This window comes from Danio rerio, chromosome 23 (genome assembly GCF_052040795.2).
Source record: "Danio rerio strain M-AB ecotype USA chromosome 23, GRCz13ab, whole genome shotgun sequence".
Taxonomy (NCBI): Eukaryota; Metazoa; Chordata; class Actinopteri; order Cypriniformes; family Danionidae; genus Danio; species Danio rerio.
Genome location: NC_141043.1, coordinates 49,634,429 through 49,652,500, shown reverse-complemented (window position 1 = coordinate 49,652,500; position 18,072 = coordinate 49,634,429). Strand labels below are relative to the sequence as shown.

Below are 18,072 nucleotides of genomic sequence, written 5' to 3'. Positions count from 1 at the left end.
ATGCCAATCTCCCGTTCCACCACATCCCAAAGCTGCTCTATTGGATTGAGCTCTGGTGACTGTGGAGGCCATTTGAGTACAGTGAACTCATCGTCATGTTCAAGAAACCAGTCTGAGATGATTGAGCTTTATGACATGCTGCGTTATCCTGCTGGAAGTAGCCATCAGAAGATGGAGACACTGTGCTCATAAAGGGATGTGGCGTTGATGCTCAATTGCTTCCACTATCAGCTGGAACCAGTCTGGCCATTCTCCTCTGACCTCTGGCCTCATCAACAAGGCATTTGCGTCCACAGAACTGCCGCTCACTGGATATTTCCTCTTTGTCGGAGCATTCTCTGTAAACCCTAGAGATGGCTGTGCGTGAAAATCCCAGTAGATCAGCAGTTTCTGAAATACTCAGAGCAGCCCGTCTGGCAGAAACAACCATGCCACGTTCAAAGTCTCTTAAATCCCCTTTCTTCCCCATTCTGATGCTCACTTTGACCTGCAGCAGATCCTCTTGAGCATGTCTACATGCTGAAATGCAGTGAGCTGCTGCCATCTGATTGGCTGATTAGAATAGTTGGACAGGTGTACCTAATAAAGTGGCCGGTGAGTGTATATGATATATTAATATTATAATATATTTTATTATATTTAATTTAATAAATATTATATATTGTATACTATAGAATTTTTAATTAGTTTTATTGTTTAAATTTAGAAACAACTGTATTAAAAAAAAAGAGAAAAACAAAAGACAACAAAAACATTCATTCATTCATTTTCTTGTCGGCTTAGTCCCTTTATTTATCTGGGGTCTTCACAGCGGAATGAACCGACAACTATTCCAGCATATGTTTTACACAGCGGATGCCCTTCCAGCTGCAACCCATCAGTGGGAAACACCCATACACACTAATTCACACACATACACTGTGGACAATTTAGATTATCTATAAAAACAAAAACAAACAAACAAAAAAAAAGTTAAAAAGAAAAAATATGAAAAGAAACAAGAAAAAAAATCCAAAAGAAAAGAAAAAAGAAGAACTTAAACGTAATGAAAAAGAAAAGACACATGAAAGAAGACACAAGAACTATAAAAGAAAAACTTGAATATTTTTGTTCAGTATTTAAGGCAGAACATCATAAGTGAGTAATTAAATCTCCTAAAATGAGCATTAATCCCTCACTGTAGTGCATTCAGCAGATCCCTCACTTTAATAGAGCAGCGCTGCTTTATCTGGGTGAAAGTTCAGCAGTTCAGATCCACTGCAGTGCACTGACCAGTGTCCACTACTGAGTGCAGTACAGTGCATCCTGATGACCTTATATAGAAGCGCATCATTTGCATATTCACAGCACTGTGTCCAACTGTTTCCTCTTAAATATCAGAGATTTGCATACAAACTCTACTTAATGGAAACATGACACTTTGAACTGATCATGAATTTATGATATAAAAATGAATGTATATATTTTAAAAACTAACACAAATTGAATTACCTAAAATAAAGTTTGCATTTACATAATAAGTGTGTGTATTGCATATATATTTACCATGTGCAAATAACTACACACATGTACACCTGTTTTTTATTTATTTATGTTAATATATGTACAGAAGTCAGAATAAAAACTGTTTTTAATTTTTTTAACACCATTTTAAGCTCAATATTATTAGCACCAACAAACCATCATTATACAATACCTTGCCTAATTACCCTAACCTGCCTAGTTACCCTAATTACCCTAGTGAAGCCTTTAAATGTCTCTTTAAGCTGTATAGAAGTGTCTTGAAGAATATCTAGTCTAATATTATTTACTGTCATCATGGCAAAGATAAGAGAAATCAGCTATCAGAAATAAGCTATTACAACTATTATGATTAGAAATGTGCTGATAAAATCTGCTCTCCTGTAAGCAGAAATTGGGGAAAAATAAACAAGCGATCTAATAATTCAGATGGGCTAATAATTCTGACTTTAACTGTATATAATACTAATTCTATGCAATTTTATATATCAATTTAAATATAAAACAACTCAAATAATTAAAGCATAACATTCAGAATTTCAATTAATTTATTTTTTAATTGTTTTAATAAATAAATGTTTTTAATATATACAGAAATATGTATAACAAATACTCAATTCAGAAATATGTATTTTTTGTTTACTGTAAAATATACGTTAACATATAAGACAAATATATAATATTAAAAAATAAATATACATTAAATGAGTTTATTTATTTAAATACTTATTTATTTTAAATGAGTCAATTAATAATTAAATAACTATTAATAAATTATGTAATTATTTTAGTACAATTATTTTAAATTAATAATTATTTTAAAATTGCTTAATTTAAATTAGATATTTAATGATTAAATATCTATTTGTTAATTCTTTGATTAATTTAATATTTTTTTCTTAAACAAGTTATTAAAAATATTAAAATACCTATTTTTATTACATGAAATATTTGAATTTAAATAGTTTTTAATTGTATTTTAATACATTTAAAGTGTCACTTTATTTGAAATATAATCATTTAAAAAGCAAAGGTTTATTTTAACAATTATAGTTGAACATTCATTCAGTTTAGTCCCTTTATTAATCAGAGGTCACAACAGCAGAATGAACCGACAACTATTCCAGCATATGTTTAACAAAGCAAATTCCCTTCCAACTGCAACCTAGTACTGGGAAACACCCATACACACTCATTCTCTCTCACACACACACACACACACACACACACACACACACACACACACACACACACACACACACACACGCCAACATGGGGAGAACATGCAAACTCCACACAGAAACACCAACTGACCCAGCCGAGACTCAAACCAGAGTAATATAGTCCCCTTAATAGTCAGTAATTTGAAGAATATTGATGTCTTATTAATTAGCACAGTATTATTGATCAGCATTTGAACTGTGGGTGTTTATTAGAAACAGAAATGCAGCATTAAAAAACAAAGCGTGTATTAAACTGCATACAAAATAAGTGACTCTTTATTCCGAGAAAGCCATTAACAGCTCATCCAGCCTCATTATGAAAACAATATTTCAGCTCTCAGGTTTTCCCGCAGAAACTCGAACCATGCGGCGGATCGCCATCACTGCGGCTCTCCACAAGCGATCATTATCATGGAGAATTTGCTTAAAAGCCCCAAAGAGTCTCTGAGGGGAAGAAAATTTGAAGCCGAAGGGAAAAACAGATGGAAAGTTGTGGAATGGGTCAAACATGCTGAATCCCGTCAGCAGAAACAACCCAGATTCCAGCACTGCGCTTCCTGTCGGGGGAGGGGGAGGGAAACACCAGGGGCGGGGCTGCGGACAGGGGCTTGTTCACCTGCAGCCAATCAGCAGCCGGCGGGTAAGGTTACGCAGCCAATCAGAGCACGGCAGCCCCACCCTCGGATGTTCCCTGACACGAGGCCCCGACGACCACAGAAAGAGAGAGAGAGAGAGAAAAAAGACACACACACACACACACACACACACACACACACACACACACACACACACACACACACACTTCTGCTCTAAATACGCCACTGGACATATTATAAACGACTCATTCTTTAATCTAAACCACTCCAATAATTAAAGCAGAACTTCTTTCAGAAATATACAGTTATATTATATAAATTATGTTTAATAAAATAATTAAATTCAAAAATTGTTTTTAAATTGAATTTGTTTAAATGTGATGGATTTTATTCATTTATTAATATAATAATGTTGTAAATATATAAATGAAATTGTAATAATATAATGATGTTCTGGTGTGTATAATATATATATATATATATATATAGAAAGAAAGAAAGAAAATTACATTGAACGTGCATTTTAATCTTATTTGAAAACATTTTAAATATATAAAAGGAGACGTACAGTTGAAGTCAGAATTATTTGATATATTTTCAATAGTCTACAGAACAAACCATCGTTATACAATAACCTGCCTAGTTACCCTAATTACCCTAGTGAAGCCTTTACATGTCACTTTAAGCTGTATAGAAGTGTCTTGAAGAATATCTAGTCTAATATTATTTACTGTCATCATGACAAAGAGAAAATAAATCAGCTATTAGAGATGAGTTATTAACACTAGTATGATTAACACTATATATGACTTCATATATAGGCACCATATTAAAAACTAAATGTATATTTAATAGAACTAGTTAAGGATTTCACACATGAAGCATTAAATAATTCAAATGTAAGACTTATTTTAAAAGGCTAAAATAATTAAAGCAGAACTTCTTTTAGAAATATACATTATTTGCAAGTTTAAAAATCTTAAAAATGTTAAATAAAATCTAAAAAAGAAAAAGGTTGTAGATTAATTATTTGTTATTAGCTATTTCAAATAAATATTTATAGAAATATACACACACACGCATACAGAAAGAGCGAGATTTATATTGAATACACATTTTATTTTATAATTTTTAACTTTAAATACATTTTCATGAATTCTTTTCGTTAATCATATTTAAATAGTTTATTTATTTGAAAAGGAATTAAAGACGACATTAAACAAACAAATGTATAATAAATAAAGTTATTTAAATATTTCACACACTTTTAGGCATTAAATTCATTCATTAACTCTTTAATCTAATTAGATTTAGATCTTAAGGACTCAAATAATCAAAGCAGAGCTTATTTTAGAAATATAAACATTTTTATTATTTGCATCAGTTTAAAAATATTATAAATGTAAAATAATAATAATTTAAAACAGAAATATATGTAACAGTTTCAATATAACTAATTAGTTGTTTTAAGTTATTTAAAAATACATATACATGTGATTTATTTATTAGAATAATCTAAATAGTATTATTTATAATGCTTAATATTATAGCAATAGGAATAATTTTATAGTAATATTTACATCAAACACATTTAAATAGTTTGTTTATTTGAAAAATAATTACTTAAAGGCAACAATAAACACACAAATGTATAATAAATTAGAGTTATTTAAATATTTCACACTTTCAGGCATTAACTGATTCAAACTTTAATCTACACGATTCAAATAACTCAAGTTTTTTGATGCTGTGATTACGTTTCATAACCTATACATACTTAAAATGCTTCGGCAATACTGTAACACAACACAACAGAGAGAGAGAGAGAGGAAACATTACATTCCTTCTTCTAAAGTGCCGGAAACAAGCACTTCATTCACTCACACACACGCTCACACACACACATACAGTACACACACACACTACTCACAAATCTCTGAAAACAGCACTGTGCAAGAACAGTCGAGGCTAATCAGCTGAAATCTGCGGTTCAAACAAACAAACAAACAAAAAAACATTGCTATTTTGTTAATTCTCTGTTAAATAATTAGTAGAATTTAGGGGTTAATTTGCATATTATAAGCAATTAATACATAGACAAATGCATGCATAAATCAAGTTTAAATACAAGTGAATGCATGTACTTTATTAATGAATAAAGAAGCTTTATCAATGCTGCATTTGGAAATATTGTTTTCTATTGTATTTATTGTTTCAGAATACATGAAACTCAACCCCGTTATTGCAAAAATAAACTACAAATCTTTAGCTAAATTTGACATTTGTAAACGTCTCTCCTGTTTATTAACATGTTATTCAATATTTTGCCAACATTCATGTGCAGTAATTGTTGGACTGCGCTCTTCAGTGATTTAGTTAGATTAATTGATCAGTTTCGTCTTGGCTCCTGACAGATCTAATGTATCTGCACAAACTGCAGCATCCTGTGGGAAATATCACTGTTTGCCAGAGATCTGTGAGGGGTGTCATTTTACCTTCTTGTCTATAGTCACAAACATGTCAGCAGTCAGCATCTGAGCGCCTTTAACACAGTTTGATCACAGCACAAAGACCAACTCTGAGCAATTAACACAAATAAGATCTCCCTGTACTCACAGCTATTCCAGCTAATGACACATTACCCGGCATTAATAGCCAGCCTTAATAACACCGCTTGGCGTTTTGTTTCCGTCGCCCCTGGAAACGACTACAATCACCAAAACAATTAAAGCGGGGAAACACGTCCCGCGCATGTGGCACCCATTACAGCGCTCAGAACACAAGCGCACACCTACTGCTGCTGAGACGACACGCAATCACAGGGCAGTTAGTGTGGGAATGCTAAATGCGTCGCTAAACGGTTTTATCTCGCTAGGCAGCATCACGTGAAGGACTTGTGGTGTATGGGTGGTCCGCACACTCCAGTCAGAGCACATGCACACATTCATGTATGCACATTTGCATTGAGAAAATTCATTCTGGGCACATGCATGCCTTTATACATGAACGAACACATGCACAAATCTAATTTAAATACAAGTGAATGCATGCATTAATATATGGACATATGCATGCACAAATCTAATTTAAATATTAGTGAATGCATGCATTAATACATGAATATTTGCATGCATAAATCTAATTTAAATACATGTGAATGCATGCATTGATACATGGACAAATGCATGCACAAATCTAATGTAAATATTAGTTTACATTAGTATATTAATATATGGACATATGCATGCACAAATCTAATTTAAATATTAGTGAATGCATGCATTAATACATGAATATTTGCATGCATAAATCTAATTTAAATACATGTGAATGCATGCATTGATACATGGACAAATGCATGCACAAATCTAATGTAAATATTAGTGAATGCATGCATTAATACATTAACATATGCATGCAAATATTCATTTTAAATATAAGTGATTATATGCATTAATACAAGGACATAGAGGTATGCATGCACAAATCTATTTTAAATATAAGTAAATATATGCATTAATACATGGACATATGCATGCAAAAATCGAATTTAATTATAAATGAATAAATGCATTAATACATGGACATATGCATGGAAATATTCATTTTAAATATAAGTGATTATATGCATTAATACATGGTCATAAGCATGCACAAATCTATTTTAAATATAAGTGAATAAATGTATTAATACATGGACATATGCACGCACAAATCTATTTTAAGTATAAATTAATATATGCATTTTCCCAGAGATGGGTTGCGGCTGGAAGGGCATTCGCTTTGTAAAACTTGCTGGATAAGTTGGCGGTTCATTCTGCTGTGACGACCCCGGATTAATAAAGGGACTAAGCCGACAAGAAAATGAATGAATAATAAAATATGCATTAATACATGGACATTTGCATGCAAATATTCATTTTAAATATAAGTGAATATATGCATTAATACATGGACATTTGCATGCACAAATCTATTTTAAATAAAAATGAATGCATGCATTAATACGTGGACATATGCATGCAAATATTAAATTTTAAATATAAGTGAATTTATGCATTAATACATGGCCATATGGATGGATAAAATGTAGATAGTGTCAAGCAGCTAAACACATGCACACATATAATTAACACATGCAAATACAACAATTAAATCATATTCTGATAATGCAAATCACTTTATAGCACTTTCAATCCTGTCAAACAATAGTTTATATATACTGACTGCATTAATACATGACATATGCATGCAAACAAACTACCATAAGTGTGAGTGCATGCATTGTATAATCGTATGTTTATTATTAGATGCAAATTTATTATGTCTTCAAATAATGTCCAACCTCACTGTGTGTTTGATTTGGAGTTATGTTTAGGTGCTACAGTTACCTTGTGCTAATGTAACTGTATTGATTTATTTTGATCTGTTGTTTATGATGTTTGTTTTGATTAAGAGATTACAAGATTAGAGGTTTTCCTGATGACATTTTAAACGCCTCATGACACATATGCATGCAAACAAATCCGTTTGTAGTGTAAGTGCATGCATGCATCAATATATTCAACTCACCTTTATTTTATAGCACTTTTTTACAATTACGTCAAAACAGCCCAAAACAAAGATATGCATATAATTAATACATGCATATATGACAATTATATCATATCCTGATTATATACATTGACTGACGTTGTTTTTTTTACTTTTTATTCTCAAATTTCCTCACTTCAGGCTGCAAAAGTTTCTTTAAAAATGTTAAAATATATAATAAATGCTTACAAAATATGTAAATATATACTTTTCAAAACATTTACATCCTGAAAAACAACATGAATATATCATTTATTTAGGAGAAACTCCATACAGCCTGTTAAACTCAGTTTCTCTTGTAAATGACATATTTGTTGGTAGTTTAGCATGCATTTCTCTTAAATAAACGACATGTTCATGTTGTTTTCAGTATTTAGCCTCTCTTAAATGCACTTTCTTTTAAATAAATGATATATTTATGTTGTTTTCAGTACTTTAGCCTCTATTAAATGCATATTTTCCTAAATAAATGATATATTTATGTAGTTTTTTAATGGTTTAGCCTGTATTAAATGCACTTTCTTTTAAATAAATGACATATTTATGTTGGTTTCCAGTAGTCTAGCATTTATTAAATGCACTTTCTCCAGCTCAATGTTCACAAAGTGCATTAAAGTGCAGTAGTGCATTAATTAATTGCACTTTCTCTTAAATAAATAATATATTTATGTTGTTTTTTAATGGTTTAGCCTCTGTTAAATTCACTTTCTCTTAAATAAATGACATATTTATGTTGGTTTCCAGTAGTCTAGCATTTATTAAATGCACTTTCTCCAGCTTAATGTTCATCAAGTGCACTATTTAGTGTACAAGCGTTCACTTAACAGCACTTCTCTCAGTAGTTCAGCCTCACTCGAGTGTAATTTACAGTTTGCAAACAGTGGTTTAACAGGAGTGGACGGTGATTTCTCGAGCTCGCAGCGGGAGGTTTGCAGCACATGGAGATTTTTCACAGCGTTTAGTCACTATTAATGAGAGTCAACACAGGCTCATGTAATACTGCAGCAAACACACATTACAACAACACTGCTCGCATAATCACCACACGTCTTAATCTCATGCAAAACTGCTGAATTATTTAAATATGATGAATAGATGTAAACACACTCAGATCATCAGAAAGATTAAAAATAGACATTCAAAGGCACAGAATAATACCCAACCTATAACAACAACAACAATAATAGTCGCTGGTTCGAGTTTCTGTGTGGAGTTTGCATGTTCTCCCCGTGTTGGTGTGGGTTTCCTGATCAACTACACTGACCGTAGTGTATGAGTGTGTGTGCAAGAGTGTATGGATGTTTCCCAGTGTCGGGTTGCAGCTGGAAGGGCATCCGCTGTGTAAAACATATGCTGCAATAGTTGGTCACCACAGCGGAATGAACCGCCAACTTATCCAGCACATTTTTATGTAGCAGATGCCCATGTTGTGTGTGTGTTTATACTTTTATAAATGTGTGTGTGTGTGTGTGTGTTTATTTCTGTATGAGTTTGTATGTGTGTGTGTGCACAATTCTTGTGCATGATGTCTGTATAACTGTGTGTGTGTGTGTGTGTGCGTGCACAAGTGTTGTGCATGATGTCTGTATATAACCAAATGAGTGTGTGTGTGTGTGTGTGTGTGTGTGTGTGTGTGTAAATGAGCATGAGTGTATATGAGTGTTTGTGTGTGTTTATGCGTGTATAAATGTGTGTGTATGTTTATGTCGGTATACAAGTGTGTGTGTATGCACGTCATGTGTTTGTGTGTGTGTCTGTGCATGTGTATGACTGAATGAGTGCGTGTGTGTGTGTGTGTGTGTGTATATATATATATATGCGAGTGTGTGTGTGCATGAGTGTATATGAGTGCGTGTATGCGCTTGTAATGTGTGTGTACATAAGTATACACGAGTGTGTGTGTGTGTGTGTGTGTGTGTGTATATATATATATATATGCGAGTGTGTGTCCATGAGTGTATGAGTGTGTGGGTCTGTATAAGATCATGTATGCCCATGTTGTTTGTGTGTTTGTATTTGTATAAATGTGTGCGTGTGTGCGTTTATGTCTGTATGAGTTTGTATGTGTGCGTGCACAAGTGTTGTGCATGATGTCTGTATATAACCGTGTGTGTGTGTGTGTGTGTGTATGCTTATTTCAAGTGTGTGCATTTATGTCTTTATATGAGTGTGTGTCTGTGCATGAGCATGAGTGTATATGAGTGTGTGTATGCGCATGTGTGTGTGTTTATGTGTGTATAAATATGTGTGTATGTTTATGTCTGTATAAGAGTGTATGTGTGTGTGTCCATGCATGTGTATGACTGATGTTTGTATATATATGTGTGTATGTGTGTGTGTGTGTGTGTATAAATGTGTGTATGTTTGCATGTACATGACTGTATGAGTGTGTGCGTGTATATATATAGATATATGTGTGTGTGTGTGTGTGTGTGTGTATGTGCACGTGTGTGTTTATGTCAATATAACTGTGTGTGTGTGTGTGTGTGTGTGTGTGTGTGTGCGTGTTTAAAGCTCTCAGTCGCTCCTGCACTGCATGGTTTTTTTAAAGCCTATAAAAGATTTACATCAGAGGGAGCAAAGGCTGCGCGGAGACAGAACAAACACTCCGGACGCCAAACAGGCCAAAGTTTGACTCCAATCACACACAAACACACACACACACACACACAAACACTAAACAAATTGCGCACAAAACACTAAACTAAACACAACACATCAACATAAACTCACGACGCCTCATTCAGTCCCAGCGCTGAGCTCTGATTCACTGATCTGTGTATGAAGGAGTTGTGAGAATGTGTGTGTCCATGAGTTCCAGCAAGTGTGTGTGTGTGTGTGTGTGTGTGTGTGTGTGTGTATGAATGGGAAATAAAAGACTGAGCATGAGATTAGAGCAGTGTGTGATGATGGTATACCGGCTATAGAGCAGACTAAATAAACACTCGATTGTTTCATATATTATGCTCCATTGTTGACGTCGTGGACTTGAGAAATGCATGTTTACAGTGATACTGTACATTATTGGATGAACATATTCTGATGGGACGTGAATAACAGCACACTGACAAGCACAATGTTTATATTTATAAATTTATTTAGCTATATTGTGCGCTGGGCCTTCAATCAAGTGTTTGACAAGTGTTTCATTCACTCTTTTTTCAGCTTAGTCCCTTTATTAATCAGGGGTCGCCACCGCGGAATGAACCGCCAACTATTTCAGCATATGTTTTATGCAGCGGATGCCCTTCCAGCTGCAACCCATCACTGGAAAACACCCATACACTCTTACTTGAATACTGTTCAACTCCCCAGAAATCCATAAAGCAGTTTATTCATTTATTTTTGCTTGTAATATATTATAATCATGCACTGCGTAGAAAAACGTGATCATCCAAGTCCATCTAAATTATCCAGATCTTTCCAAACCGAGCTCTTCAAATCATCTGGCGAAACGGTGTCAAAACAAAATATCACTGTCAGATTTTTCTAATATCCAGGTCTATTTCATCTGCCTCTTCCCAGGTGAAAATATATATAATTAAATGCAATTAAAATACACTCAAATACCCGCAAATACATTTTCAGTACATTGTTTTTTTTTGTGTTAAATAAAAGTTTGATGGTTTTACACTATAAATATACTAATTAAAAGTATGTTTATACTTCAGTAGGACTTTAGTACACTTGACAAAAGTATACTAAATACTAGTAATACTTAAATAAATGTTTAGTGTACTACAATAAAGTACACTACAGAAAAAACATCCAGAAGACTTTTATTAGTGTGTTTTTCTAAAGCTTTAAACATTAGTTGATTTTTAGTACACTGTTTACATACTAATCCTAAGTTGAAAATAAGTTAATATATAAAACATCTATTGGTAATGTATTGTAGTAGAAGTACATTTTCCCAAACGTTGAACTTAAGTACACTTAATGTAAATGCACTATTATCACTAACACTTAAATTGATTTTGAGTGTGATAATTTTAAGTTTACATTTAATTGACTTTATTAAAAATCTATTAGTAATGTATTTTAGTAGAAGTACATTTTCCCAAAACACTTTTAATACAGTATTTAGCACACTTCTTTTTTTACAATTTGTATATTATTTTAATATATTACTATTATACTTTAACTAAAACTAAATATATATATTTTTTAAATACAGATATAGTATGTTAAAAGCAGATTTTAGTTCAATTTCATGGTGTCTCAAAATAGCACAGTTGAGTGCACTTAGATGGTATTAAGTTTATCTTAACATATACTTAATACTATTTTATAGTACATTAAGTACAAAATTAGTGTGTGAAAAGTGTACTAAGTATACTTAAATAAAGTGCATTTTAGTGCACTTTTTTTTTACCTGGATTTATTTTATTGTATTAATTTAAGTTTGTAATAATTAGTTTAAGTTACTTTGTAATAAGGGTGGCGAAGTGGGTAGCACGTTTGCCTCACAGCAAGAAGGTCGCTGGTTCGAGTCCCGACTGGGTCAGTCAGTGTTTCTGCGTGGAGTTTGCATGCTCTCCCCGTGTTGGCGTGGGTTTCCCCCACAGTCCAAACACATGCGCTATAGGGGAATTGGGTAGGCTAAATTGTCCGCAGTGTATGTGTGTGTATGAATGAGAGTGTATGGGTGTTCCCCAGTGATGGTTTGCAGCTGGAAGCTGGTATTTAAAACATATGCTGGATAAGTTGGCGGTTCATTCCGCTGTGGCTGAAGAATAAAGATACTAAGCTGAAGGAAAATGAATGAATGAATTCCTCCTCTCTCAGTAGCAGCTGATGGCCAGTATACAGGATATTTATTTAGGGTGATTTATTTATATAAATGCCAAATGTGAAATGTCCCTGTGAGAGTACGCTGCATATTAAACCTCATAACAAAGACAAATAAAGCTATCTAACATTCTGACTGTTGAACAACAAAGAAAGTTAATTATATATATATAAAATGCAACTAATGTAAAAGATCAAAAGTTAGTTTGCTGGACAGAAAATCCAACAGAATCGCAACTAAAGAGAGACGGCTCATATTCGTGAAGCTGCTGAAATCCATTTGTGCGTCTGAGCCCAAGGCAAGAGTCTGATCCCACGACTACACGGAGAATACTGAGCGACACACACACACACACACACACACACACACACACACACACACACACACACACACACACACACACACACACACACACACACACACACACACACACACACACACACACACACATTTTACAAAGAGGAAAACTGCAGAAAAGCAGAGCTCACAGACGATACTAAAGGACACACGTGGAAATACTCTTCAACAAAAGCTTCAAATGCTATATAAAAGAACAGGCGAGCAGCAGAATATGCTTAATTATTTCATTACGGCCAATAAATGATGTAACAAGCAGCATTAGACATCAGATCTCATGTAGAGAACTGCCAAAAACACTTCTCTTCCTCACAGTTTGTGTCTCGTTTCTAGTCTAAATATTCAAAACCTATTAAATCAAGAACAATTTTCTAGACGAGTGCAATGTTTAATCTGGTTTTCAAAATGAAGCGAGTTTTTCATTAAAGCAAGCAAAATAATCTGACAATGGTGGAGGAATAATAATATTAGTAAGGGTGTCACGATCCTCCCAAATCCTCGATTCGATTACATTTTTGATTCTAAAGGCACGATTCGATTTTCGATTATGAATAATTAATTAATTAATGACCAATTAATTATTTGTAGCCTACCGTTTAACCTACCTGACCTGCACGGTCTTTGTTTTACCCATAAACAAATCATACAGTAAATGAATAAAGGCAAGACACACACATAATTACCACCTGTCAATCACTTTTTCTGCGGGACTCGTGAATAGGCAGTGATCTGTGTCGTTATAATGGCGTCGGTAAATCGTTGTCGTTCTAAAATGCCATTTAAAAACAAAGACAGTGTAAACAGGGCCTGAGTGTGAACTTTTCGCGAGCGGATTTGCAACGGGGGCGGGCGGAGGATCACGATGCCGGTGTTGTCTATCGGACGAACCGTACGTAATACGTAAATAGCAGAGCTTGCACAAATGTGTTTTTTTTTGTCGACAACACGAACGTTGTCAACATAACTCACTGGAAATCAAAAATGCTTCCACACCGGCGACTTCATTGAAAGAGGAGAGGGTTTAAGCTCTGTCGACGGGTCTCCTGCTTCTGCAGTTTAACAAGCCTGTTTTTTTCCTGCTTGGCAAGCCAAGCTGACGTGACATGGGGCGTGGCAGCATCGACGATTCTATTTTTTGATTCGATAATCGAAATTGAGCATAAATTTCGATTGATTTCGATTTAAAATCGAAATCGTGACACCCCTAAATATTAGATTTTCAAACATGCAAAAAAATCTAAATTATTAAATAAATAAAACTATTAGGCATTCCTCAGAGATGGGTTGCGGCTGGAAGGGCATCCGCTGCGTAAAAACTTGCTGGATAAGTTGGCGGTTCATTACGCTGTGGTGACCCCGGATTAATAAAGGGACTAAGCTGATGACAATGAATGAATGAATAAACTATTAAGCAAAGCAAACAATGTCAAGACTGTAAAAACAAGATTATTTCGCTTGTTTTAAGTAAAAACTCACTTCATTTGAACCCATTATTGCTGAAAAACACACACTATTTAGTGTTGGTCTAGAAAACGCTTATAAATTTAAGAACTTTTAGATGTATGGATTTGTACAAGACAAAAACTCTAAGTAAGAAAAGCATGTGTGCAGTGTTGAGGTGTAATGTAGCTTCAATATTTCCTTGAAAACCAATTAAAAGATCTTTTTAATAAAAGAATTTATTATTAAATTCTATCGTGCCGAGCATGTTTTTCCCTCAAGATTAATAAAGAAACGACTCCCAAGTTATTTTTTCATCATCATGCCGTTCTCTCATGACTCACTCTCTAATTAAAAAGCTATGTTAATTCAAGACCAACGCAGAAAAAGGCAACACATTGATGAATATGTTTATCAGTGAGGTAAAATAATCTGTAATGTAGCAGTTTTCTGTACTCTGTAATTCATGAGTTTATTTTTCCCTTTATATTTAAGCTCTTCTTGTATATTTATATTTCTTCCAACAACCTTTAACGTTGAAAAAGTGAGTGTAAAGTGCCGGGTTTGTGTTGCATATTATGCTACAACAACCTTGTAATAAACTGCAGCACATTTTCTGTCATTTTACACATTTATTTCCTTAGATATGATTTCTTATGCATTATATTATTACCAAAATGTCAATTAAAGTCACTGTTAAAGTGTAGAGTAGGCATTAGACGATATCCGTTTTCAAGGTATACCAAGTCAAGGTTTTAAAACCACCAAAATGTTCTGCAATACCGTTCCTAAACTATGTGTAAGATTTTATATTTACATTTTTTAAGACAACAGTGTCTTCATCAGAAAAAAATATCCAAAGATGCCGATTTAAATTGTAAAGAAATCTGTGTTTTTAAACCAAATGAAGACAGCAGAAGTCAATGATTCATATGAATTATTCAGCCTGACACGTTTACTGCTCCAAAATATTAGAAATCTTTTTAAAAATAAAATATATTGTGTTTATAACCGGGAAAAAAATGTTTGGTTTATACCCAGACATTTAAAAAGAACATATTTAAGAGCTGTAATCACAATACTGTGATATTTCTATCCAAGGTTACCATACCGAATCTTATACTGGCCCATGCCTAGTGTAGAGTTAAATTTTCAACATTAACAGGTGACAGAGCAGAGATCAACATCCCATAATGCAATTCACAACAGCAAATAAACACAAACACCACTCAATACTGAATTTTTTTTACAGTGCAGCTACTAATAAACTCGACAAACCGTATGTTTAATAAACCTTTCACTCCTTATATTCAGGAAAATTATCCCATAACAGACAGCATCACCTCATGATAAGGAATAACATTCACAATCCAACACCAAGCTGAGCTTTTACTGTAATATTGGGGTTGACGTGATGTGAAAAATGCAGCAATTATTAAATAAGAATTAAACCAGAGCAGAAATGCAGCACATCAGCTTTTCAGAAAGACATTTTAAAAAGATTTTGTTTAGTTTCTAGTTTAAATATCTACAAAACCTTAAATCAAGAAGCATTTTCTAGACAATTAACAAATACTGTCTTGCTTACAGAAATAACGAGTGAAAATAGTTATTCCCTAAATAGTTTAGTTTAGTTTAGAATAGTTTTTCCCTAAAATAAGCTAAATAATTTGACATTGGGTGAGCAGAGTAATCTTATTTCAAAGCAAAAACAATATTATTTTGTTTCCCTCATGTGCAGATTAATTAGTTTGCTTTAACGTTAAACTAATTTCATTTTCACTCACTATTTTGGTCTAGAAAATTCTTCTTGATTTAGGAATTTTTTGTTATTTGGACAAAAAACGAGACAAAAACTCTAAATAAAAACAGCATTTTTCTGCAGTGCGCGCAAATACAATTGATCAGAAACATTGAGTAACATTAGGGATGTAACGGTGTAACAAATTGTACGAATGCCAAACAAATCGCGATACAATTAGAGTTCATACGAATAAATTTAAAGTGAAATAGAAATAACTTTTTTTAGTACCATGACGTATTTCCAACTGAAACTAAATATTGGGGGTGGGGTTTTACTTTTTAGCTCCGCCTCACATCTTATGCTTGCAGCAAACTAATGGTTGAAGGGGCGTGGCTGCATATTTCGCCCAGTTCATTAAACTGACATCAGAGAAATACTGCCGTTCAGATTGAAAGATGATTGACATGTTGTGATTAAAGTCCGCGTGAACCGGTGGTTTAATATGTTGTATATTCAGTATTTCAATATGTTGATAAAATTCCAACTGAAACTGAATATTGAGTAGGGGTTATTTTCGAGCTCCGCCTCTCATCTTTTACTCGCAGCAAACTAATGCTGTGTTCACACCAGACGCGGAAAGAGCGTCAAGCGTGAGTGATTTACATGTTAAGTCAATGCAAACGCACGATAGACATCCTCTGGCATGATACGCACGAATGGCGCAAAATGCGTAAATGCCGCAGTGCAAATTGAGCATTTTGCGCACTTAACGCACGTTTCGCATTAATCGTTCAAGTTCGAAAATCTGAACTTAAGCTGACATTCGTGCTGCGTTAACCAATCAGGAGCTTGCTCTTGTGAGGGCGTGATTGTGACGTAGCGCCTGTTGTTGGTCTCCCGGGGGAAATCCTCCAGCTGACACTGAACAACAGTTCATCAAACTGGGCTGGGCTCAGTCAGAAGCACCGCTGAAAGCCTCCATCATCCAGGTTCAGTTTCTGGAAGAATCTAGTGGACTCAGACACAGCCCTAAATGTATCGACTCTGATTTCAGCTTTCATAAAGCACATAAACACTGTTATTATCTTCATAAAATCCATGTTAGCCATTTAGCAACGAAGCTACAGTCACCAGGCAGACAGAAGCCACGCCCATCACGCGAATCCACGTCAGTTCTAAAGTGAATTAGACGTGCGAATAAAGCGAGGTTTCACGCGCAAATGAAGCGAGTAAAATCAAATGTTCACGCGACTATTTAAACGCGAATAGCGCAATTTATCCACGCGTTACACGTCTGGTGTGAACGAAGCATAATGGTTGAAGGGGTGTGGCTATGCATATTTCAGTCAATCTATCAAACTGACATCAAAAAAATACTGCCGTTCCAGATTGAAAGATGACTGACACGCCGTGATTGAAGTCCGCGTGAACCGGAGGTTGCGGAGACTTTTATTTCAATTTGTTGATGTACTTCCAACTGAAACGGAATATTAAGTAAGAGCCGGTTTATTTTTTTTACATCATTCCATCGTAGGAAACGAACAGTAGGAGGGGCGTGGCTTAGAATATTTTCACTGAATCGTTAAACTGCCGTCACAGATCAGATGCTCAGCTTTTGAATAAAGATTGACAAAACAAAGTTTTTTCAATATATTAACTTGCACATATTAAATGCTCATGTAAATAATGACAATGTGTGCGCGCAAAATAAACATAGTAAATTTGTATTTCATTTAGACTTTAAAGATGATCAAAGCAGTCATGTCTTGCAGTAAGTTATCTTAATTAATTGCTCACCTTAAGACT

The 18,072-nt window shown here is 34.1% G+C and overlaps 1 protein-coding gene across 5 annotated transcripts in view; it reads right to left on the bottom strand.

Moving 5' to 3' along the window:
* Window positions 1-18,072, bottom strand: part of vdra (vitamin D receptor a) — an 83,743-nt gene that overhangs the window by 46,576 nt on the left and 19,095 nt on the right. For 2 of the 5 annotated variants that reach the window (XM_087305038.1, XM_087305035.1), the window contains one exon: window positions 5,271-5,323. The gene's annotated coding sequence lies outside the window, so the exon portion shown is untranslated. 5 annotated transcript variants of the gene reach the window in all.